Source organism: Phascolarctos cinereus, unplaced genomic scaffold (genome assembly GCF_003287225.1).
Source record: "Phascolarctos cinereus isolate Bilbo 61053 unplaced genomic scaffold, phaCin_HiC Scaffold_2;HRSCAF=192, whole genome shotgun sequence".
In the NCBI taxonomy this organism is placed as follows: Eukaryota; Metazoa; Chordata; class Mammalia; order Diprotodontia; family Phascolarctidae; genus Phascolarctos; species Phascolarctos cinereus.
The window spans coordinates 6,479,089-6,504,323 of record NW_027555625.1 but is presented as its reverse complement, the minus strand read 5'-3'; the positions used below and the strand labels follow the sequence as shown (position 1 = coordinate 6,504,323).

At 46.9% G+C, this 25,235-nt stretch overlaps 1 protein-coding gene across 3 annotated transcripts in view; it reads right to left on the bottom strand.

Annotated features, from left to right (window-relative positions):
* CYRIA (CYFIP related Rac1 interactor A) overlaps positions 1–25,235 on the bottom strand; it is a 99,369-nt gene that overhangs the window by 35,219 nt on the left and 38,915 nt on the right. For 2 of the 3 annotated variants that reach the window (XR_013484412.1, XM_020967432.2), the window contains exon 2: positions 21,112–21,238. The gene's annotated coding sequence lies outside the window, so the exon portion shown is untranslated. Of the gene's footprint in view, positions 1–12,081; positions 12,240–21,111; positions 21,239–25,235 lie in introns of all 3 variants that reach the window. The other variant, XM_078149223.1, reaches the window with a different exon arrangement.

Genomic DNA, 25,235 nt, shown 5'->3' with positions numbered 1-25,235 from the left:
GGACAAACCCCCATCTTCTCTGGGCCTCAACTGCTTCATCTGTAAAATGAAATGTCCTCTAAGGCAGGTGGCTTTCTGCTCCAAATCCATGACCTTGGAGTCCTAGCTCATATTCCCACAGTGACTTAAGAGTTACAACATTTTTCTCTTCACAAACGCCTGGTGAGGTTGGTGGCCCAAGCGTCACCATCCCATCTTCAGAGGAGGAACTGGAGGCTGAGAGGGTAAGAGTCTCAGCAATGATCACAGTCACTGAGGGTCAGGGGATGGGTACTGGATCTGCTCTAACCGTTATACCACTCTGTCTCAAGACTGCATTTGAATCCATGATAAATTTAAGGCCACGGCGTCTTATGTAAATATGATGATGATGATATGAATCATCATTACTAATAAAGCACTTCCCATGCATTATCTCATGTGAGTTTCATCACAACCTGTTAACTCTATTGTTCTCCCCATTTCACAGATGAACAAGTAGTCTGGGAGAAATGGAGTGATTCACACAGTCACACAATTAGTGTCTAAGGCAGGATTTGAATCCAAGTCTTTCACACCCCAAGCCCAGGGTTGCTTCTAGGATCAGCTATGAGGGTCTGATGAGGCTTCAGCCCCTGTTGGAGGAGGGAGCGCTAACCCCAAAGAAAGCAGGAATGTTGGGAAGAAGAAATCTTGAAAATTCTCTAAGATCTCCTGGGCTCTGGCTGCATTCTGCTCTCTAGCAAATACCGTCCCATAAGGCTTGAGGATATGTAGATTATATGCGGACAGAGGGAGCCGAACCCGCCTCTACTTGGCATCTCCATTGTCTGGGTCCATAGCTGCCTAGAGGATCACTGAGGCATCGAATGGCAGAATCGGGGGAGGGAGAGTTTAGAACACAGAACACAGAACGGCAGAGCTCGGAGGGACCTCAAAATCCAGCTCCATTGTTTTGAGAAAGGAGAAAAATGGTTCCAGGTAGAAGGGAACTGAGCTCCCAGCTTCAGAGCTCTCACTTCTTTTGGGCAGACTCTTGAGAGAGGGGTGGGGGTGGAGAGGGGAGCTTCCTGGGCAGCAGCAGAATGAGTAATTCAATCATAGAATGCAAGAACCCCATAGCAGACACCAGAGAGGAGGGAGGAGGCCTCAACAAGGCAAGCTGTGGCTAGGGCAGTGAGTACACTGGGAAAGGGCTGGATGTGGAGTCAGGAACAACTGAGATCAAAGCCGGCCTCAGACACCTACTGACTGTGTGACCCTGGACAAGTCATCTAGATTCTGACTGCCTCAGTTTCCTTATCTATAAAATGGGGGTAATAATAGCACCCACCCCAGGGTTGTTGTGAGAATCACCTGAGATAATGCATACACTGCTTTACATACCTTAAAAGATATACACACACATACACATATCTGGATATATGTATGCATGTATATGTATGTACACACCATAAATATGTGTGTCTATATATGCATATACGTACATATGCACACACAGACACACATACAACCATTTTGATATTGAGATGCGTATATTTGTATATGTGTGCACATACATATGTACACATACAGACATACATGTGTGTGTGCACATATATGTATACTTCTATATCTATATCTATACTATGTATCTCATCACTGCCATGTGTTTCCCCTTGGCTGTGCTCAGACGCTGTTCGAAGACCCTTCTCCATCTGGCATCACAGGCTGATGGGCGGCCCTTCCCGGGCGTACCCCAAGGGGAGGTTGACTGACTTCACCGTGCTCCCCATTACTCACCAGCGCTAAGCCCTGCAGGGCTCCTGGGAGGAGAAGACCCCTAATCTCCACTGTCATAAATCACAGTCAGCCCCTGGGACAAGCAGAGGTCGCTCCTTGTCCATGACAAGATGTCCAGGGTCCCTCAAGCCCTCGAGTCAGTCTCCAAAGAACCCTGCATTGTTCAATGATAAGAGCTGGGCCACACCCCTTTCCCACCCCCCACCACACAAGCAGACATTGTCTGCTTGTTTGGACATCCCAGCTGTGCTCCACATTGGATTCCTGTGACAGAGATTAAAACTCCCAGATGGGGGGGAGACGTTTGTTCATTCAACGTGACTTCACCTAGAGAGGGATTCAGCTGTGCCGGCTGGGCAGACAGGCCTCACTGCTGCCAGGTGGGACCCTGGACCACAGAGTTTCAGCCAGATTCTAAGCCTTCTTAACTTGGGGCATGCCCATGGTTCTGATGGAAAGGTTTGGGGGCAGGAAGAAAACTTGCACCATTTCCAAAGGGCCAATGATCGCATAGGCTCCTTTCCACAGGGGCTTCATGGGGCCCAGAGCTACATGGGACCATAGGGACTATGGCCCAGCTGCTCCCCTCCCTGGAGCCCAGGTCGTTATGCCCACATGCAGTCCTCTCAATCCAAGTCCAGGGAAAACAGCACCACAGAAAGTGACCAGAGTCCATTTTGCACAAACCCAACGCCAAATTATCTTCTATAGACCGTGTTCACTGGGGCATAGGGGGTGGGGCAGTGTTTATATACCCTTACGTAAAATCATAGGGACCAAAACTGTGTTTTCTAGGTGTAACGCCTCAACAACTTTTCTATCAGAATCGAGGAAAATGAAACAATGATGTCCAGGCCCCATCAGGTGAGGCTAAGACAGAAGATGGTTTATGAAGCGATTCACAAAGCCCCTTCATGAAAATGAGGGACAGGCTACAGCACACCACTGATTAGGGGCCCACTGTGTGTGGTGCCAGGTTGAGCGCTGGGCCCCATCAGGCCTCCCTGGATGATGTAAGAGGCCGGACGGCCCCCAACTCAGCCACGCACAGCCCTGCTTTGTCATCTCTGGGGACTGAGGTCTCAGTTTCTTCTTGTGTAACAGGAGGAATTGGGCCTCAATGACCTCAGAGGGCTTTTCCAGCTCTGAGACCTAAGATGCCCATAGAATGCCCGAGGCCCAGAGAAGGGGAAAAGGCTTGAGGAAGGCTAGGGCCAAAACATCAGGTCATGTCTTCAGAGTGGAATGAACCTTCGAGGTCATCCGATCCAACCTCCTCATTCTCAGCTGTAGCTGAGAAAATGGGGGCCTTAAGAGGTTAAGTGACTTGTTCAAGGTCACAGAGGTAGGAGATCTCAGAGGCAGAATTCACACTCAGCTCTTGTACTTTTCAGTTGGGGGGTGGACAGGAGCCCAGAGGGCAGACTGATGAGTAAGGAAGGTGGAGTCTGGTGCGGTCACCAGCTGAATGGCGAATGTTTATTCAATGCTCATTGTAGGCCAGGTGCTGGGGTCGGGGGAGAGAGGGACATAAGAAAAAAGCAGAAAGGGCTCCTGACCTCAAGATGCTTACATTCTAAAGGGAGGAAGAGAAGTGGGGAGGAAGGAAGGAGGGAAGGGAGGAGAGAGGGAGGGAGGGAAAGAGGAAGGAAAGAAGAAAAGAAAGGAAGAAGGAAGGAAGGGAAGGAGGAAGGAAGGAAGGAAGAAAACAAGGAACCATTTATTAAGTGTTACTATGTGCCAGGCCCTGTGCTAACCACTAGGCATACAAATACAAGGAAACAGAGATGGTTCCCGAAGAGAACTTCTATTAGAACAGTGCCTGGCACACGCAGGCATATAATAAATGCTGATTGATTGTGTTCGAATAGGGAAGACAATAGACAAAAGAGACCTGGGAAGGGGTGGGTGGGATGGGATGGGGGTGAAGGCATTTGGCGAGGAGGCACAGTTTGAAGTCCAGAAACTCAGGAGCAGGGTCAGGAGGAGAATGGATAACGGCAGAGAAAGCACATGCGGGTGAGTACAGCCATGCCAAGAGAGGGGATGGCTACTTATCCCCTGGACAGTCTAGCACTAGAGGTTGTGTGCATGTGTGTTGAGGGGAGGGGAGAAGGGGGACCCAGAGAGGGGACCATATGGATAACAACCAAGGAGAGAGGGAATGAGCACACATCACACGGTGCAGACAGCAGCCTCCTGAGAGGTGCTAGGTGTGGCGATGGTTGGGTCTGCTCCGCTATGGGGAAGAGGTACATTGTCCCTACCTCCCTGCCCCTCACCCACACTAAGTGTTGGCCACCTGGGCCCAAGCACCGACTTCCTCACCCTGGTTACAGCTCAGCTGTCTCCTGGGGATAGGGCCTTGTTCAGGGCTATGGCTCAGCATCCGAGTTTGGGATGACCTTGAACATCTAATTCTCCAACTGAATAATTAAAGCTCTGGCCCTTGCTCTCAGGACAGATGCCAGCCAGGGAAATTCAAAGGGAGACGGGAATTCAAGGAAATCCCCCTGGTCTCTGGAGGACTGAGTCTGGGGGAGATTCCCTGGTCACGCCAGTTGCAGACCTAGCGATATATATGTGTATATGTGTGTGTATGTATGTATACATGTATATTATACATGTGTAATATATGTATATTATATGTATAGGATATGTGTATGTGTATGTGTATGTATAGTATATGTATACATGCTATGTGTGTATATATTTGTATATGTGTGTATGTATGTATATATGTATATTATACATGTGTAACACATGTATATTATATGTATAGGATATGTGTACATATGTATGGTATATGTATACATGCTATGTGTGTATATATGTATATTATATATGTATAGGATGTGTGTATATACATATGTATATGTATAGTATATGTCTACACGCTATGTGTGTATATATATTTGTATATATGTGTGTGTGTATATATACGCATATACATACATACACACACAGACACACACACACACAGAGACACACACATGTATATAAAATAGCTGGTGCTCTATTCACTGCACCACAGACTTCTGAGAAAAGCGCTTTGTAAGTCTCAAAGGGAGGGGCAGGTGGCACAGTGAATAGAGCACCAGCCCTGAAGTCAGGAGGACCCGAGTTCAAATCCAGTCTCAGACCAAACACCTGACACTTACTAGCAATGTGACCCTGGAAAAGTCACTTAACCCCAATTGCCTAAAAAGACAAAAAAGACAAAAAAGTAAATCTCAAAGGGCCAAAGATATGTCCGTGGCTATTTTCATGGCGCTTCCACATTTGCCAACCACAGTTTGGAGATCAGGAGACTAAGAACCATTATGGTCCCCATGAGCAGTAAAGTGAGCCAGGGCCCCCTGGCCTATGGTGGGAAGAGAGCACTTGTCTACCTCTCTCTGGTGTGCACCAGAGAGGGAAGGTGATTGGGTCATACAGCCACTAAGTAAGATGGTGGGACAGGGCTCAGACCTAGGCCTTCTGCTTCCAAATCCAGGGCTCGTGAGCAGCTGGGCCTGGATCAGGAAGACCTGAGTTCAAATGCTGTCTCAGACACCTGCTAGCTGGGTGGTTGTGGACAAGTCACTTAACTAATCTGTCTGCCTCAGTTTCCTCATCTGTAAAATGGAGATCATAATGGTACCTTTTTTTCCCCAGGGTTGTTACAAGGATAAAATTAAATAGTATTTGTAAACACTGTGCAAATCTTAAAGTGCTTTAAATATCAGCTATTTACTATTATTATTACATCACGATCAACGTCAATATCAGGGATAGAGACTTGTCCTGGCTCTTATTCATTGATAAAACAAACTCTTCTAGTGTTTGTTCCTGTGGGATGTTCCACACCCCCATCCTCACCCTCTTTCTTGCAGGTCTGTGTCTGTCTCCTCTGTTGGTGGCTCTATCTCTCCAGGTATCTCTTTCCCCACCTTCGTTCCTCTGTTATCCCCTCCCCCCGTGTCTAGCTCTTCTGGCCCCCATTCTGTCCCTTTCTTATGTCTTCTGCAGGTGCAGCTCTCTCCAGGAAATCTATCTCTGTCTCTTTCTGTCAGTTTCTTTATTCTGTCCCTCTGTGCGTGTCTCTCTCCTTCTCCCCCATCCTGTCTCTCTCTGCTATTTTCCAATGTATCTAAAATGATCTGAGTAAAACTCTGTCTCAAGCAGAGGAGACCAGGGCACCCAGGACGAGGCGGGTGGCCAGACCTGGAGGCTTCATGTCCTGGCCAATCGTCTCAGGTTTCAGGGCTGCAGTTTGGGGCTGTGTCCACTAAGGGGCCCCAGTAACTAACACGCAGCCACCGACTGTCGGCAGCTGAGCTGCAGAGAAAACGAGTCCCTCCCAGACTCCCTGGGCTGCACAGGAAGGGTCCGCTCTCAGCGGCTCCCTGCTTGAAGTTGACATCCTGCTCACGGGGCCTGTTTGGAGGCTCTGACCATGGAACCGGGCTATTGTTGCCACGATTACTGAGACTCTTCTAGACGATTCTTTTCCTCTTCCTGAGCCTCAATTTTCTTCTCTGTAAAATGGGGGGTTGAATGAGATGCACTCTAAGGTCCCTACCAACTCAAAATCCTGCCACCCTCAGAACTTGGATGACTGGGCAGAAATGCCACTTATTGGCTGTTTGGAGAATGAGTGTAGTTATTGTCACAAAGTCCATGTTTCTACAATGCTTTTCCCATCAGAAAGTGTTCACATACATTACCTCACTTGATACTCCCAACAGCCTGATGAGGTAGATGCTATCATTATCCCCATTTTACAAATGAAGAAACTAAGGCTAAGAAAGGTAGAGAGACTTGCCCAGCCAGGAGGCAAGCATCAGATACAGGATTTGAAGCCAGTCTTTCGGACTCCAAGTCCAGTACACCCCTGTAAGGTGCAGTTTCTCTCTCTGTAAAATTAGGGAACAGGACAGGATGGTGTCTAACGTTTGTCGCACCTCAGATCTGTGAGCTTGGTGCTGAAATCCCACCTCTCACTTTTCCTAGTGAATCCCTAGGCCTTGTGTCTCAGGCATTCATTCTAAGTCTTATCTGGGTCATGAAAGTAAGCTAAGATTCTAGATTTCTCCAAAGCCCTGGATTCCTAATGGATGATCAGCATTTCTACCAGGACTCCTAATCAGAAAGGCAGGCATGCAAAGACAGCAGACCTGGGAGCCTCCCAGGAAATGCTCTGCTCAGAGCACTAAGCCAGTCTTACAGTCAAATCAATCAAACAAGCTGATACAATTTATCTAGACAATCTGTCCAGAGAACACCCGTGCTCTCTGAGGACAGGCTCTGGGGCTATGCTCCCTGACCCTTTGGTTTCAGCTGGGCTTCCAGGTGGCCACCGGAGTCTCTGCTATCCTTCCAGATGTAGACTCCCTTCCTCATGGACCACAGAAGCATGGAATGTCAGCAGTGGGAGGGCCTTTAGAACAAAGGGACGTTAGAGCTTTGAGGGCTCTTAGAACAGAATGCCATGGCTGAGGCAGACCTTGCATCAGAGAAAAGCATACCCAAATCTCTCTTTTTACAAATGGGAAACTGAGGCACAAGTGATAGGAACAAATTACTCAAGGTTGCAGCCATGCAGCGCGCTCTCACAAGGGCTGGGATTTCCTGATGGATGAGAACGTGAGCCTTCTCTGAGATCACCGTGTATCTGAGTCATCTGTATTTTGTAGACATCTCTGTTTGTACTCGATATGCCTAAGTTTGTGTGTGTGTGTGTGTGTGTGTGTGATCTCACCATGGCAGAATGGGAGTTCCCTGAGGGCAGGAACCGGTTCACATTTTTCCTTTCATGTTCTCAGTGCCTAGCACAGGGCCTGGAGCAGAGAGGATGTTTAATAAATATTGACCATAAATGGCTGATTGACCACAGAAGAGGAAAAGGCAGAACTGCCTCCAATCTGCCTTCACCACTGCTACAAAAAATATTTCCCACAGCACACTCAGGAACCCACCTGAGGTTTAGATTCTGTTGATGCCAAGTTGCTGTGATGTCATAGAAACAACCAAGGCCTGGGGGCAAGGAGGTCTGGGTTCGAGTCCTCCACTAGTTCACTCAGTGACCCTGAGCAAAAACCTTCCATTTCCTGGAACTCAGTTTCCCCGTGGGTACAGTAAACAGTTGGGACCAGGTGAAAGCTAAGGGCCCTCCCAGGTCTGGCATTCTGTGTTCCATGTCCTGATGCCTCCCTGGCACAGTCAACATTCTAGAAGATCCTGGTTATTGGTCATGGCAAGAGCACATGCTGGAAAGAAGAGGGATTGGCCATCCCAGGACCTGGCTTTCAGTCCTGGTCTTTGAATGACATCCTCTGTAACCTAGGGCAGGTCTGTAAATCGGAGAGGGTGAATCAGCTGAGTAAGTGAATTCCCTGCCTGCTCCCAAACTGTGATGCTGAGAATCTAAGTTCCATCTCCCTGGGGACCAGGGCAGCCTGTACAAGGAGGGCAAGCCCATGGTCAGCACTTTAAGATCCTCCCCTGTGAGGGAGGGAGCAGCGTAAGTAGGACCATCATACCCATTTTCTAGATGGCCCCACTGAGGCTCAGAAAGGGGAAGAGGCAAGGGTTAGTCAGACCAGTGTGCTTCTCACCATGCTGGCACAGAGCCAGGTGGGACCTCGAGGCAATCACAGAGTCTTTCCTCAGTTGGCCTCAAGCCACAATGTCCACTTTTTCCTTCTTCCAGCTCCCTTCCCACCATTACAGTGTTTGAGGTAACCTTGACACATAGGCGAAGGTTTAGGGGAGAAGAGATCAGAACAGAGAGGATGGTCGGGGCAGAGGGAGGGAGAGCCGATACCAATAGATAGCAGCCCACTACGAGAACAAACAGATGGGTTACCCGTCTGAAGAGCCCTGGTAACCCAGGATTCAAACTGGGGGATGAGTCACCCAACAATCTTTGGGTCTGTCCATGGAGGAACTGGTCCTTGGAGTAATGGGGAAAATCCCCTTCCTCTTTGCTATTTAAAAAAGATTCTGCTTATATGTCATGTTTATACTTCCTCAGTGGTGCTGAGAACTGGGGAATTTAGGGGAGATTTCTGCCTAGACCTCAGATCCATGATGTCAGTAGCATGGGGCCTCTGTCAACAATAACCCCAGCCCCTCCACAGCTCAGTACATCACTTGAATCACTCAGGGCTGGGGACTCCCTCTTGGGTGGCTAACTTCCTAGCTTAGCAGGGACGGTCACTGGACAACAAGACCCATGGCCCTTTGCTAGCCTGTTCCAAGCCCTTCTAGCTTGGTAAGGCCCACCACAGCTTTCATGCCACAGGCAGGGTCTCCAAGAGCCCCCTTACTCTCCAGCCTTCTCCTCCCTCAGACCAGCTCCTCTTCCTCCTGATTTCCAAATGATGCCAGTGGGGTCACTCTACCCCAGCCTCTGGGCTCTGGAGTGGGCCACAGCTTGGATATCTCTCCCTGCCTCCCACCACTCCCAACTCCCAAGGGCCTTCATTAGCATCTGGCTTCTCCACACCAGTGCCCCAGCCTCCCATGGTCCCCAGGCTGTCTTCTCCAATCTCTCCACACACTGCTAGCCACCTTCCTAGTGCAGAACTGTGGCCACAACCTCCCTCTGCTCAGAATCATCCAGCGACTTCAGTGTTCGTGGAAACACCGGAGTTATCTACTTGAAGCATGTGACATTCCAGTCAACCCGCTCTGCTTGCCATTCCCCATATCCATATGTGGCCTTCCATCTCCATAGGCTACCCCCATGCCTAAAATGGACCCCCTGTCACCCTCGCCTATGTCTCAAAGACTCTATTGTTGTTGTCAAGTCATTTCAATCACGTCCAACTCTCTGTGCTCCCATTTGGGGTTTTCTTGGTAAAGATGATGAAGTGGTTTGCCACTTCCTTCTCCTGCTCCTTTTACAGAGGAAGAAACTGAGGCTAACAGGGTTAAGTGACTTGCCCAGTGTCACACAGCTGGCAAGTGTTTGAGGCTGGATTTGAACTCAGGTCTTCCTGAGTCCAGGCCCGGCTCTCTATCCACTGTACAACCTGGCTGCCCCAGAGAATCTAGCTCTTTCTTCTAATCTCAGCTTAAGTACTACCTCCTAGGGCGGATGTTCTTGACCTTCTTTGTCATGGATCTCTTTAAAAGTTGGATGATGCCAATGAACTCCTCAGAATATTTTTACAGGCACAAAACAGAATAAGGGTTACAAAGGAACCCATTGCTATTAAATGTATTATCAAGATAATTCTTTAAAAAATGCATGGGCATCAAGTGAAGGACCACTGTTCTAAAGAAAGCTTGTCCTGATCCTTCTGGACCCTTCCAGTTCTACTTCTAAAAGTTACTTTCTCTATACTTTGTATTTTCTTTCATATGTACCCATTGTCCCTGATGGTTTCTCCCTCTCTTCCTCATTGGCTATAAGCCCTTTGAGAGCAAGGACTGTTTCATTTTTATCTTTGTATTGCCACGGCCTAGCACATAGTAGGTGCTTAATAAATGTTGATTGAATTGAACTGAAGACCACCAGTGTGGGAGAGCCTTCCACTTCTTGAGATAATCCATTCCACCTTGGGACAGCTCTAATTCTTAGGAATTAGCCACTTTGAAACTTCTCATCACCGTTCCTGGCCCTGCTCCTGCCCCCAAATCATCTCTGTGCCACCATTTTCCAAGATGAATGAGCAGGACCAACCCTATTCACTGAACAAGGACGAAGTCACAAGGGGGTGAGTCTAAACCCTGAATAGACTCTGCCAGAGTGTGAGCTCCAGAGTGTTTATAGCCAGCTCAGGCACATCGAGGGTAGGGCTTCCAGAGCTATGTGGCCATCATGGAGCCCAAGTGTGCGTTTATCTTCAGAACATCACTCACAGCGCCCAATGGACTATGATGGCCAATGAGAATATGGGTTTATAAATCATGTGGGCAATTTCAGCTTCTCATGAGCCACACTGTGGTTCTCACAATATGCATAACAACTCATATGTTACTAACAATGACTATGGAAATGTGAATGGAAGAAAGGACCAAAAAGATTAAATGGAATTCTTCAGCATCCTAATAACCAAGATGAATAACCTCCAGAGACGAGACTCTATCCAACGAGGCCATTCTCCTTCTCTCTCTGCAGAGATGGGGGACTATGGATACAGGACCCTAAATACATCAGACCATTTCAATATGCTGTTCATTTGGCTGAATAGTTCTACCTTTTTATCCTTTGTTATAAAGGATTGTTCTTTGGGAAGGGTGGGAGAAGATGTACAGTGGGGAATGTGTTTGATATGAAAACAAAAGAGATAAATACAATTTTATAAAAGAAACAACAGAAGCATTACTAATCTCATAGGATTTCTAGGGCAGCACTTTTTAATGAATATATAAATTTGGATTTAGGAAGTAAGTTCAAATCCAGTCTCTGACACTTAAAACCTGTGTGACCCTGTGTGAGTCACTGTCTGCCTCAGTTTCCTCATCTGTAAAATAAGGATAATAGCACCTACCTGCCAGAATTGCTGTGAGGATCAGTTGATATTTGTAAAGTGCTTTGTAAACCTTATATATAAAAATGCTAGCTATGTAAACATCAGCTAGTCTTATCGCTTATTGGTCATACTGATAGGAATGACAGAGATAACCAGCCTCTGTTCTTACAAACTTGTTAGTGCTTCCCAAAGATCTGGGATTTCAGCAGAGCAGAGACACTTTGCAGTTAGACAGCCCTCTCCTCCACTCCTTACCAGCCCAGTGGCCCAGGGTCTGCGTTGTGCACTTAGCTGCACAAGCTGCGACCCCACTACTAGTCACACAGGCCATTGTGGGACCTGTAAGTGAATCACTGAAGGTGGCAGGACCTGTTGGGGTTTCTCTTCCTTAGGCCTGGCCATGGAGAGACTCCATGCCATGACACAGAGTCTAGAACCATGGAAAGGGCACTCTCCTTAGAAACAGGAGACACTTTGATCCCACCTCTGATGCCAATTTCCTGTCTGACGATTGTGACTCTTATTCTGTCTTTATAGCCCTGGCCCTCAGCATGCTGTGTGTTGACTGATTAGCTCTGGGCTGCCAGTTTCCATACCTGTAAAATGTGGACACCCATACTTATAGCATTGGCCTCCAGGGCCTGTTGGGAACAACTGAGGTTTTGTATTTCCTTAATAAGGCCACAGATACCATTTAAATGGCCAGGGTCACACAATTTGAATGCCAATTACTATGAACTGAAGGATATTGAATATGGAAGGCATCTGGTATTGGCTGGTGTGCCAGTTGGCATTCCAAACTGCATTGGGAGATGAGGAGGGGCTGGTCATACCTCACTTGGTCACTTCTTACCTGGAAGTATAATTTCCTATGAGTTACAGTCAACAATCCAGGCTGATGGGGAAAAAAAAAAAGGTGTCTGCAGAGCCCCCCAGGCCCAGGACAGGCCCCAGGAGAGCTTGAGCGTTGGACAGAGCCGTCTCTTCTGTCTTTCTTGGGAATCTCTCTGCCTAAAGAAGAAGTAGGAGCCTCATCATTCCAAGAATAGGAACATACCTTCTGTCCTCTTGCCTCCTTCTATTCTCACCTCCAGGCAAATGGGACCAAAAGACCATTAAAAAATTGGAACAGCAACAAAAATTCATCATATCATCAGACTGTAAATACCTTGAGGGCAAGAACTAGGAGTTTCATAACCATAAAGCATGGTCAGTATATGCATTTATACACAGAGCACTGGTCTAGGCACTGACAAGGGGAAACACCAGTCTAGACCTGCAGGGTACAGTCTTCCATGACGATGGAGGTCCAGGGGCAGGGGTCTGAATTCCAAGTCGGCTGCATACCATTCCCCGTGATAGAATGGAAGTTCCTTGACACCAGGGACTTTTTTCTTTCTGCCTCTATATCCCCTGAAGCTAGCTCTGTGCCTGGTACATAGCAGGTGCCCAATGAATGCTCGGTGGTCAAGTATGACCATGGGCAAGTCACTTCACCTCTTGAGCTTCATCATTTTCCTTCTCTGTACAATGAGGGGTGGATGTGATGGCTTCTGGGAGCCCAGCCAGCCCGAAGTCCAGGATCCCATGACCCTGACCTCATGAACTCAAGGCTAGGAGGGGGACAAGACATGGCTACACAACACATGGTTAAACCAGGAGGCAGGAACAAAGTGCTTTGTGAGGAGATTGGGGAGGCAGCATGCCAAGGGCCAGGAGCCTTGAGAGTGGGCCCAGAGTTCTGCTGTCTGCCCAACTTCAGACCCTTGTCAAACCAGGTCTCGGGCACAGATGGCACTGGCCAAGGTCATGCACAGGGTCCGTGGGAAGGAGGTCAGCATGGAGCTGGTGTTGGCCTCCTGGGAGCACCCCAAAAACCCACCAGGATGGGGGCCAGAGTCCTCACTGTGCACAGACTGATAGGCCAGGAAGGACTACTGTGGAACATCCCAAGGGAGCATCACAGTGAATGGGGTTTGAGCAAAAGGGGGAAAATGGAGAGAGCTGAGATTTCTGGTGGTCCAAGTCTCCTCTATGCGTGTTTTTCAGCTCTCCTGGGGCCTGTCACAAAACACATGCTAAGGCAGGAGCCTAAAGCAGGGTGCCAGAGTTAGGGATGGAAACTTGGAAAATCCAGAAGCTGGAGAAATCTTTCCTGTTCTACCACAGGACACTCCCCAGAATTCATACTGCATTGTTTGCTTTGAAAGGGGAGTTTTATGGGCATCGCTTTTGTTGAACATATTTTTGCTACTGTTATCAACAATGTTGTTAGTACTGTTAATGATAGCAATCACAACATTGTTATGGACAATAAGAGTAACAACGTTATTAAACACAACAATAATGATGTTATTACTGATAATAAATAATAGTGACAATAATATTATCATTGATTTTTTTTTACAAGAGGTAGTGTGGCAGTAGCAAATGGCCACCTTGGAGCCAGAAAGATCTGGGGTCAAGTCTGGCCTCTGACAAATACTGGATGTGTGACCCTGGATAAGTCATTTGCCCTTGAGTGTTGCAAATGACTGTTTCTGACTAGAAGAAGCAGTGAAGGTGTTGCTTCAAACTGTAGTAAAAGGAGTTTCCATGGTACGAGTTCTAACTTACATTAATGAGATCACAGGCTCCGTCCTTATCTCATTATTAAAATCATTTTTCTCTACCTGTGGCTTAAATAGTGGCCCCAACGAAGAGACTTGAGGAAGCACCTTGTCTGCTTCTTTGCGGAGGTGGAGGAGTATGGGTACAGGACGTCGCATACAATATCGAGCTTTCTGCTGTATTATGTTGTTATGCTGAAGTTTTTTTCTTTCTGTTATAAGGGATCACCCTGAGGGAGCAGGGGAGACACCTTGGGGAATGAAGGTGAGCTAAAACCAAAAGATGTTAAGAAATTCTTTTAAGAGAAATATAATACCACAGGTGAGTAAAGAGGAAGCACATGGAGTTGGACAGTGGGCTGGAGGATACCTGGGATAGTCGGACCTCTGACACAGACTGTGTGACCTCGGGTAAGTCATGAAAGTTCTCAGGGGCCTGGACATCTCCCAAAGACCATACGTTACAAGCAGGCTATGGACCTGCATCTATGGAAGGATCTTCCACGCCACACCATCCAGAGTCAGTGCCTCAGCTTCTCTCTTCTCATTCTTTGCAGTCTGTCTTCCACCCTCATTCTTCCACCAAATTGTTCTCTCCATGGGTACCAAATGGTCTTTTAATTGACAATTGAATATTCTTTTCCAAATCCTCATCCTTCTTGACCTCTCTGGAGCCCTGGCAGTGTTGATCACTCTCTTCTCCACCATACTTTCTTCTCTCCAGGTTTTTGAGACATCTCTCCTGGCTCTCTTCCTTCCTTTCTGACCGCTCCTTCTCTGTCTCCTTTGCTGGAACTGCATCCACATGACACCCAGTAATGGTGTGCATAACTAAGGCACTGGCCAGAGCCCTCATTTCTCCACTCTCTCTCACAGAGTGACTCCACCAGCTCCCATGGGTCTACTTATTTCTATGATGACTCTGAGATCTATATGCCCCAATCTTTCTTCTGGGTCCCATTCCCATATCACCAACTACATAGTGGATATTTCTAAGTGGATTCCCCATAGACATTCCCTTTTCCCTTTTCTTTTTATCTCCAGCACTTGGCATGGTGTCAAGCACATAGTAGGTGCTTAATCAATGTTGCTTATATGATGTGGCTTGGCTAGGCATCTCAAGGTGAACACATCCAAAAGAAAATTCACCTCTCCCTGCTCCCCTCCAAACCCATCCCTTCTTCTGAGCTTCCTTATTACTGCTGAGGACAGGGCATCCTCCCAGTCTCCCTAGTTTCAACCCCAGAGAAAGCACTGACTGCTTACTCTCACCCATGCTGTATAGACAAGTGGTTGGGAAATCTTATGATTATTTTTCCTCTATGACGTCTCTTGCATGTGTCCCTTTTTGTGGACTATCACCTCTTGCTGGGACCATTGTAGTAGCCTCTTCATTGGTCTTCCTGCCTGCAGTCTCTTCCTATTCTACTCTACTCTCAGCTGTTACACTGATATTCTTCTTTTTTTTTTTTTAGTGAGGCAATTGGGGTTAAATGACTTGCCCAGAGTCACACAGCCAGGAAGTATTATGTGTCTGAGGCCGGATTTGAACTCAGGTCCTCCTCACTCCAGGGCTGGTGCTCTATCCACTGCACCACTTAGCCTCCCCAACACTGATATTCCTAAAGCATAGGTCCAACTATGTCACCCTCTACTCAATAAACTCCACAGGCTCCCCATTGTCTCTAGGAGCAAGGATAAATGCTCTGTTTGACATTCAAAGCCCTTTGGAACCTGGTCCCCTACTGCCTTTCTGGGATTCATCCACCTTATTCTCCATTCCTTGATCTAGCAACACTGGTCTCCTGGCTGTTCTACAAATACAACATTCCTTCTCCTACTTTGGAGCATTTCCCCTACTTTCCCCCTTGCCTACAAGTCTATCCCTTCCCTTTTCCATCTCCTGGCTTCCATCAGGTCTCAGCTAAATCCCATGTCCCACAAGAAGCCTTTCCCTATTCTTATGTCTTCTCTTTGAGACTGCTCTTAATTCAGCCTGTCTATATGTGTTTGCATGTTGCCTCTCCCACTGAACTGTGAGCTACTTCAAAGCAGAGACATTTTGGCCTTTTGTTGTATCCCTAGTGCTTAGCATAGTTCCTGGCACATTTGTTGTTGTTGTTTGTGACCCCATTTGGGGTTTTCTTGGCAAAGATACTGGAGTGGTCAGCCATTTCCTTCTTCAGCTCATTTTACAGGTGAGGAAACTGAGGCACACAGGGTTAAGTGACTTGTCCAGGGCCACATAGCTACTAAGTGTCTAAGACTGGATTTGAATTCATGAAGAAGGGTCTTCCTAGCTCCATGCCTGGTGCCCTATTCACTGTACCACCTAGCTGCCCTTCTTAATATATGCTAGTTGACTCACTGTGTGGTTCAGTTGATTCAGTCATGGCAGAATGGTCAAACTTTAAACAGAAGACAACTTTGTCTTGACATCACTTAGAAGATCTATGGGGAGTGAGTGCCCTTAACTAAGGATCAGAGCTTGGTTTTGTGCCATCTAGCACTTTTAGCAATGATCTGCACAAAGGTATTCCTGGCATCCTTTTCAAATCAGATGATGACACCATGCTGAGAAGGTTGTAGGCAATAACTTTAGGAAGGACATTGATCATGTGGAGAATGCCCATTGTAGCAGAATCAGAAGGAGAAGGGATCTGAGTCCAAGTCATAATAAGATCAATTAAAGGAACTGAGGAAGAGAAGAGGTAGACTGGGAGGACGTGGGGAGGAGAGGTGGAGAAGATCCTTATGTCCTGGCATCTGAAGGACCATAGTGTGGTAGAACAGTTAGGCCCCTCAGAAATTCAGAACTTGAGAAGTGAAAGGGACTTCAAGTACCATTCTCCAGTCTAACTCACACACATTGGTTTGTTTCCGAGGGGCAGGACCAGAGGCAGTAGGCTGAAGTTGTAGAGAGACAACCTGAGGCTGCATTTGAAGGGAAAATAACTTCCTCACAGAGCTTCTCAGAAAGAGGAATGGGCTGCCTTGGGAAGCTGCAGGCTCCCCCTCCTTTTCGTGCACTTGCTTACTGGGCATAGAAAGATGGCGATTCCTTTTCAAATGTGGTCTGGACTAGATGGCTACCTAGGTCCCTTCCAACTCTGATATCCTAGTGTTCTGTGGTGCTACTCCAAGGAATCCAGAAAGATCATAAAGGAGGGTGAAATTTTGAGCAAGGAAATGGAGATCTTGGGTGTACAGGTGGCATTCTTCTCTTGGTTCCAGAACAAAAGAAATGGCTTTGGATGAGTAAGGCAGCTTGGAGAAGCAAGCAGTTGGCTAGGAAGATGGTGTCTGACCATGGGATTTGGATTTCTGGACAGTGTCTTGAAATGTAGGGATGACAGGTTGTTGGCAAGAGACAGCACACGCAAGACAGGGGCCAGTAAGAATGCATTGGCTGCAGTTATAAAAGTCGAATCAAAAGGGATTTAAGCTGAAAAGGATTGGGGAGGGAGCCAACTGCCTAGGTCCATGCACTAAGCTAAATACCACTGAGAGGAGCCACAGCGTAAGGAGGATAGGAGGAACAATGTTCAGAAATTCACAGTAAATGAAATCCAAAAAAGGAGCAAGCATGAAAACCCACATCTCCAAATCTCTAAACGTGACTGCCCTAAATATGGATTGGGAGCAAGATGAAAGGAAGAATGTAATGCAAACAGACCCAATCTTCCTCATTAGCCCACTGAGGTATGGTGTGATGACACACATGACTGGAATAAGGCTTTAGAAGGGCTACCTCATACTCAAAGGACAGGATAAGTAACAGGGGGCAAGTAGAACAGCATTCGTCCTGCAGAAGACCTTCCAGGGTGATGGAATCTAGGAATCAGAGAAGGGAAGCATGTCAGGGAATATTTCAGTGTCGAGAAACAAAGGTAGGAAGAAGAGCAATATTGTTATGAGAATTTCTACAGACCACCTAGGCAGAGAGGAGAAATAGATGCATCATCTGGGAAACTGATCACACAGCTAGGGTGTTAGCACAGCAGTGATAGGAGGCTTCATTTCTCCTGACATCTCCCTGAGCTTTCTCTTCTCAAAGCAGAGAGCTAGCTGCTGCTTCTTCTTTGTTTAACTTGCATTAATAAGGAACAGACATGGGGAACTGCTATTTTTGATCTGATTCTCACCAACAAGAAGAAACAGTTTGCCACAGTGGAAATGATGGGAACCTTGAGGGGGAAGTAACTAGTCCCTCTTAGAGTCTGTGACAGAGCAACATTGGGCGTAATCTGACATTTACTCTAAATTGAGGAGAGATTTCAAAGGGTGCGAAAAAAGAGAGTTGTCAGCTCTCAAAAATGAAATGTCAAGACCACATATCCAACAATTACAACTCTTCCAAAGTGGAATGGGATCCCTTAAGAGATGGTAGGTTCCCTTCCTAGCCCTGGAGGTCTCCAAGTAGAGGCTGAATGACCACCCATCTCATGTATTATAGTAGAGTGGAATGTTTTAAGTGTGGTTTACGTTGCATTATCAATGACTGATATGGAAATATATTTAATATGATTGCACACTTATAACCTATATCAGATTGTTTGCTGTCTTGGGGGGGGGGAGGTGAGGGAGGGAGGGAGAAAAAAATTAGAACTCGAAATCTTGTAAAAGTGAATGTTGAAAACTACCTTCATATGTAATTGGAAAAAAATACTATTAAATACATTACATGATCAATGAGATCCCTTCCAATCACGAAATTGAACTGAGAGATTGGATACAAAGAGTGGACACTGGTGATTTAATTTCATCTTGGAGGGAAAGTGAGGCAGCTAGGTAGTGGAGCTTATGTTAGATTCTGTCCCTCCCTACAAGGCAAAAACACCCAGAAACAATCAACATGGAGCACTGGCCTGGAGTCAAGAAGATCTGAGGTCAAATCTGATGTCAGATACGTACTAGCTGTATGACCCTGAGCAAATAACTTAACTTCTGTTTGCCTCTATTTCTGAACTGTAAAATGGGGATAATAATAGCACCTACCTCCAAAGTTGTCATGGAAATCAAATGTGATGACATCTGTGTAATGCCTGGCCTATAATAAATGCTATATAAATGTTCTCACTGTTATCATTAATGATGATGACACTGATAAATTTTCAGTCTCTGGCCCTAGGAATCTCTGTCGCTTTGCTTGACAACAAGTGTTTTATCAAACACTTGAAAAAAGGCACATCTGACATGATTATCAAAGTATCAGCTGACTCCAGACTGAAAGGGGGATAATCAACACATTGAAAGATAAGAGAGTCAAGACCTCAAGAGTTCTCCACAGGCTAGATCAACATAGCTAATCAAAGAAGATGAAATTGAATGGTTAGACCTATAACATTCTATACTTTGGTCAAAAAAATCAACTTCACCCTCCTCTCTAGGGGAGACATGGCTAGGGATCAATTCATCTGAAAAGGATATGGGGATGCTAGTGGTCTGCAAGCTCAATTTTAGATAATGGTGTGATATGATGACCAAAGAAGCATTGTTTCATGGCCCTGAGAGTTACATCAAAGAGCTTCTGTTTGATTCTGCCTAAGCCCTATAGGGCAGAAAAATAAAAAAACAAACAAAACAAAACAAAATCCATTTTTTTGGCCCCACATCTCCACCCAGAGAATGTACCATACCATGGAAAGGCCCAGCAAGGACATAACCAATAGACACATTCTCCATTCTCCTCAGACCCTCAAATAACGACGGAGCGACACTGACAGGAGAAAGAGAAAATGAAATACGAGGAGGAAGAAGGAAGAAAGAAAATAATGGGGGTGGGGAAAGGGGGAGGAATGAAATGGAGAAGGACAGCAGCTTCAAAAGCAGCCTTTGCCCAACTAAGTTGGAAGAGAGATAATGGGAGTATGTCTTCATTTCTCTGGCCTTGGTTTCCAATGCGCAGAATAAGGCATCTGGGCTAGACCCATTCAGGATTTCTTCTGCCCTTTCTGACGCTCTTAAGCCCTAGGTTCCAAGAATCATAGGTTGCCACTTTGAGTTCTAATATTCTGCTCTTCTTTGGTTTCTGCTCATGTATTAGATACCAATCACACACAGAAATGGACCCGGGGGATGCCACGTGGCCTCGGGGCATGATGGGCAGGACACTGACTTTGGAGTCCGCAAGACCCTGATTCATTCCCAGCCTCAGTTATCAGCCGCCTGCTCAAGGACAAAGTCTCAGCTTTTGTTCCTCCAACTGTAAACAAGGTGTAATGATGGTACCCAGATATGGGGTAAGCATCACATGAAACATCACATACAAAGCATGGGACCCAGTGGAAAGTGCCAGACTCAGGGGTACGGGCCTGGGCTGGAACCATAAGCAGAGCACCTGGCAGCTGTGTGGCTTTGCTGGCTGGGCCTCAGCTTCCTCCTCTGTACAATGGGGGGATTGGGTTAGATAGGCTCCAAGGGCCCTTTCAGAGTGAGGATCCTAAGGGATATTGGAATAGGAGCCCAGAAGTCAGAAGCCATGGCTCCGAGAGGGGAAGAGAAGGACCCTAGACTCTAGGGCTGAAGCTGAAAGGACCCCAGAATACAGGATACACAATGTAGGAACTGGGAGGGACATTAGAACCTAGAACTGAGGGATACATTAGAACAAAGAATATTAGAGCTGAAAGGGACCTTAGAACATAGAATGTCATAGGTGAGGGGGAGTTTAGAACATAGAACATGGAATGCCAAAGCTGGAAAATACCTTAAAATTCAGGGATCTCAGGGCAGGGTCTTAGACCCTGCATCTATCCCCTGAGCAATAAAGTGGAAAGATCACTGGGCCTGGACTCAAGAGAGTCTAAGGATAAAATGAAACATAGTATGGGTTGGACTCCCACCCTTGTACTTCCTAGCTGTGTGACAGTAGGTAAGCCTCAGTCTCTTCCCCTGTCAAATGGGCATAACGATGACCACAGTAGCTAAGTCACGAGGTTGGTCTGAGCCCCCAAAGTGAGATAATGTACATGGAATGCTTTGCAATTTATGAAATGTTATTTTTTTTAAATTAATGTTGGCTATACATGTCATTATCACATAGAAGATCAAAGCTAGAAGGGACCTTACTGACCATTCAGGAAAACCTTGACATTTTAGAAGAGGATAAATAAGGGCCATGAGACCCAGGTTCAGTGATTCACCAAGCATGCCCAGTTGAGTTGGGTGTCTGCTTTGGAGCCTTGATGGGGGTCTTCAGTCCACTCGTAATTGTTCCTGCCCCAACCTCCTGACAGAACCCTCTCCGTCCGAAACACAGGTTCTTTACTTACGTCTGCAGGGCTGGAGAAAGCTGGGCCTGCCTGAGAGGAAGAGAGTAGATGCTCAGTGTGGAGGGATCTGATGCAGTCCTGCTGGACAGCTGCTCGATGACCAGCGAGTAGAACAGGGAACTTGGGTCTGTCAACCAAAGAGACAAAACATAATGGGTGAGGTCTTTTTTACATGTTACTTTGTTGATTTGGTTTTAGAGATCAAATTCATTTTCATAATAATTTCCGCTTTTACTATATCCTTAAAACAAAGAACAACAGTTAAGCAGAACTGACTGACATTGCAATTGCATTTGACAGTGTATGAAACATTCAATATTCATAGACCTCTACCCTTCCAAGGTACAAAGAGATGCATTTCTTTACGACCCGTCAGATCTTATGGAAATCAGGAAGCCCTCCTATCTACTTCCTATAAAATCCTTTCTCAAACATGAGAAGGAGCTGGGTGCTGAGCTTCAGCCTCATTTTCCCCATCTGTAAAATGAGGGCTTCAGGTTCTCCAAGGCCTTTTCAGGTTTAACTGTATGTGGTTCTTTGATTCTGTTGAAGCAGGACTTTTGGAACTCATTGAAGCAGGAGATGTGTGCCAGGCAGGGGCTAGGTTAATGACACACTAAGAAGGAGATAGTTCTCCTTAAATCTTAAAGGGCAGCCTGTGGTCTTCATGCTTCCTCACACATAGACTTCTCCAAGGAAATTGCTGCTCAGACACATCATATTTTGCAAAGTTGCCATGACAAATATTTTCGAGATGTGACACTGACCATAACCAGGCTCCCCCAGCCCATTACCTGGTCAGGAGGAATTCCACAGTAAAATAGCTCCCATCCTCAATGGAGCCCAATTTATCTTTGTCCCACCACCGATGCCCTGAACACTGTAGGTATTTTTTTTTTTTGATAAATGGACATATAGGCCTCACCGGCACCAAAATCCATCCCAGAAAACAGAGTTTGGAGAGGAAAAGTGAAATAGAATAGAGATTATCAGGGATAGGATGGACTTTGGGCCATGGAATGCCAGAGCTGGAGGAACTTAGAACAGAGAACACAGCAGGTTGGAGCTGGGAGCGGGGCTGGAGATAACCAAATCCAAGCCAGTCATTTAACATGTGGGGACATGGGGCCCAGAGAGAGAGCCTTGTTTGCGTCCCACACCACTGATGGGTCCCAGGAGGCCATGACCCTGCAGCTGCAGATCCTCCTCCCCTCCATCCTTTCCCACCCCCTCAAACCATTATTCCATGAGCGGCATCCAGCTGTTGTGAGGAAACTTCTCAGTGCATGCTGTTGAGTCATGCTGAGGCCACACGCTTATCAAGGAAAATGGCCACCAAATGGGGAAGAAAGTGAAAAAGTCCCATCCTGGTAGAGGGAGGGGAAACTCCAACCACAAAATCCTAACTGCACTCATGTCCTCCAACTCAGCAGCTGTGACCGCAGTCACTTGTCTCCCAGTGACGGTAATGGCCTGGCTGGCTTCCGTAGACCATGGAGTCTAATGCTGAGACCATGCTAAGACTACAGATTCCACAGCTGATTGAGTGTCAATCAATCAGTCAATAGCATTATGAAGCACTGATGTGCCAGGCACTGTGTTGGGTACGGGGGATAGAAAGAGACGGAATGAAACAAAGATGGAGATGTTGGGGGGAGGGGCAGAGGCAGCCAATGACAATCTGGGGAACATGGCTGCTGGTGCTGCTTTTGATGGGGCTGAGGGAAGAGCAAGGAAATGGGGGGGTCCCCTCCATGCCACAGTCAGGTCCAGCTGTCTGCCCAGACCCAGGCAAGAGAGATCGAAGAGCTCACTCCGGGTAAACATCAATGGCAGCTGTTTACTGACACTGGCCACTGTGTTTACATAGCACCTTTCCGGGAAGGCCAGGTCAAGCAGGGACACGGGAACGGCAGGACCAGGACAAGCTGAAGCCTGGGAACTAGCTTCCTGGTCTGCCCACAGAAACCTCACTGTTTGGTTGTGAGCTCTGCACAAAAATAGTAGCTCACATATAGAAGAGGGAGAGAGAGACAGAGAGGGAGATAGAAGGGGGGGAGAGAGAGAGAGAGGGAGGGAGGGAGGGAGGAGGGAGAGAGAGAGAGAGAGAGAGAGAGAGAGAGAGAGAGAGAGAGAGAGAGAGAGAGAGAGAGAGAGAGAGAGAGAGAGAGAGAGGGAGAGGGGAGAGGGGAGAGGGAGAATACATCTGGAAACAGTCCTCCCTGAACATAAAGTTATGTGAATCCAGAGACAATCTGGGATTTCTCCCAGGTCACTGTAGGGGACTCCCAATTTCAGAATTCCCTCTAACATCTATGCAGACAAGTTCCCGGTCTGAAGCATCAGGAGGTTCAGGGACTTGCCCAGGGTCACACACTGAGTAACTAAGGTGGGATCTGAACTCATTTCCCTATGCCATATAGAATACCCCCTATACTCTCTGCCTCTTAGTCAGTGGATTCAGTGAGAAATTGTCTACAATGACTTTTCAGAATATCTATGAGAGGCTTTTCATAACCAGTCACTGGTTAAACAGAACCACATAATATCTGACTTGGCAGCATTTCAGACCCACTCCCACCTGAGCAGGAATCTCCGCTGTAGCATCCCTAACAAGAGGTCATTCTACCTCCGCCTGTCTACCTCTAGTGACAGGGAGCTCACTACCTCCCAAGGCAAGCCATTCTGTGTTACTACAACTCTGCTCTCTGGGGCCAAGAAGAAAAAGTGAATCTCTTCTCGAGAGGCCATCTCCTCCAATCCGTTAAGACAACGGTCATGTAAAGCCTGTCTTCTCCAGGCTAACCTTCCTTAGGGTGTCCTGTTGCTTCCTAATCCTCCTCGCTTTCCCCTGGACATTTGGTGGCCCCTGGATTTGGAATGAATAAGACCTGATTTCAAATCCAGCTTTGGACACTAACTAGCGGTGTGACTCTGAGCAGGGCAGTTAACCTCTGCTTACTCAGTTTCCTCATTTGCAAAATGGGGATAATCATAGCACCACCCTCCCAGGGCTGTTTTGAGGATCAAAGATCACATTTGTGAGTGCCATATAAATGTTATTGATGACGGTGGTGGTGGTGGTGATGGTGGTGATGATGATGATGGTGATGATGGTGATGATGTAAAGATAAACTCTCAGATTGTTCTTCCTGAGACAAGAATCTTTGGTCCCAGGCTGCTCATGGTCACCAGCATACCTGTGGCTCCCTTCATAAATGTCTTGGGACTCTCAATGATTCACAAGATCCAGAAATCCCCATGCTTGTACCACAGGCTCCTGGGGGTCCAGAACAGGGCCTGGCCTATTTCTGCTCGGTCTCAGGGGATGGAGCCAAGAGCAGCGGGGAGAGAAACTGACAAGAGGCAGATTGGGGCTGGGGGTGGGGGTGGCCAAGAACAAATAGGTCTTTGAATCCCCACGCTTTTCTGCTGCTCACCTAGGCCTGCATGGACTCATCTTTAAATAGCTCTTGCTATAAAAGCCTCCAAATAACTCAGCAGGAACAAATTTCTAAAACAGCTGGAGTCTCTGGTTTCCTCGACACATTTTCTTCAAAGGAATTGACCTGCTGCTGCCTGGTTGAATCCATCAGTGTAGAGGAGACAGATTCTGGGTGTGCAGACTGGAAACCCAAAGGTGACAGGTATCCAGCCTCTGTCACTCACTCGCCATGTGGACCAAAGGATGGCCCTTCCTCTCCCAAACTGAGCCTCAGTTTCCCCATCTTTAAGACGGGGCTGACAGTATCTGCCAGAATTGCTTAACATGCCTATTGGGAACACTACACCAAATCCCTTGTTCTATGTCCAAATATATTATGAAAATCCCAGGAGCCCCAAGGGGTGATGGAGAGGCCTTATGCTGGGTGCATGCCCAGGCTGCAGTGCCTCACCATGACCACATATGTACAAAAAGGGTTATAAAGGTGGGAGATACCTGATAGGAAACAGCTCCCATTTAGAGTGATTTCTAACGTAATCATGACACAACTCAAATCTGATTGCTCTTTGCCTAAGGCAGAGGAGAACTTTCCTGAGCCCAAGGTTGTAGAATCTTGCCTCCTCCAAGTCCTTCTTAACCCTGCAGCCCTTCCCATTTCTGCCTCCACCTCCATCATCTT